At 34.0% G+C, this 1,052-nt stretch overlaps 1 long non-coding RNA gene across 1 annotated transcript; it reads right to left on the bottom strand.

Annotated features, from left to right (window-relative positions):
- Positions 1 to 628: 628 nt before the first annotated feature.
- Positions 629 to 850, bottom strand: LOC122013207. Its single transcript, XR_006120558.1, has 2 exons — positions 801 to 850; positions 629 to 735 (listed from the first exon to the last, which is right to left on the bottom strand). It is a non-coding gene; the product is annotated as an uncharacterized LOC122013207 (long non-coding RNA).
- Between the last annotated feature and the right edge of the window lie 202 nt (positions 851 to 1,052).

Genomic DNA, 1,052 nt, shown 5'->3' with positions numbered 1-1,052 from the left:
TCAAGGAACCCATCCCCAATATTCTTCCCCCTTTTGGTCCTCCACTGGCCTCTAACCATAAACTCAAATTATTGCCAACAGACTCCTCAGACCCCTGACTCTCGATACCAGCTTGTGAGCATGTTTGAGCTAGCTCGAGTTGATCATATTTTTCCTGTTTTATAAAACACATACGATATTGATTAGATATAATAGAAACACATATAATATTAAGACAATAATGATAGATAACTAATTAAATTTAAACCATATATTAAGGTAAAATAAATATTACCTTGACTGCTTTTGCTCTCGCCCCACTCCATGTATTATCTTTTTTTTTAAAAGTGCGAGTGAAAGTATCAATGAAAGAAGGCTCCTTCCCTGTCTCCTTGGTCTAAAAAAACATTATTTCAAATAATAAAATAATTTGATATATATTAAAAATTTATGAAAGAGTGAAACAATTACCATTCTCCGTCTATGCTCATCTATGTTAATGGAGCCTCCCGCATATATAGCACTTGAGTCACCAGAATTGTGAGATTGATTCATTCTATTAAGGTCACTCCTTTGTTTACTTTCCTCCGTTGCCCAAAATATAGTGATCCTCTCCCAATTTTCTTCAGTGATGAAGTTTGGCTTTTTCCCCCGACTCTTTGCGTGGCTTAATACATGTCTAATGTGATCGCCACATTTCTTTTTAAATATTCTTCGTATCTCCATTTCGTCATTCGGGTCCCAATTATTTAAGCGCTGAAATAGAAATTTATTTTATTATATAATCACTATAAAATTGAAGTAAACTCAAGAAAATATACTTTGAACTCGCTCCACCAAAGTTGTTTTGTGGCTGATGGAGTGCTTGAATATGTCAAAGAATCCCCTCCCCAATGGTTGTTCACAATTCTATTTATTTCTCGAACAACTTGTACCGGATTTTCAAAGCTGCATTAAATTACAAAATAACGATGTTAAATAATTAAGAAAGGTCTAACAAATAAAATATTTTATAGTACTTACGAATCACCGATGGGGACTAAAGGAGCTCTATCATTCCTAAACTCAGCAAA

Source organism: Zingiber officinale, chromosome 1B, assembly GCF_018446385.1.
Source record: "Zingiber officinale cultivar Zhangliang chromosome 1B, Zo_v1.1, whole genome shotgun sequence".
In the NCBI taxonomy this organism is placed as follows: domain Eukaryota; kingdom Viridiplantae; phylum Streptophyta; class Magnoliopsida; order Zingiberales; family Zingiberaceae; genus Zingiber; species Zingiber officinale.
This window is presented reverse-complemented; position numbering and strand designations above follow the sequence as displayed.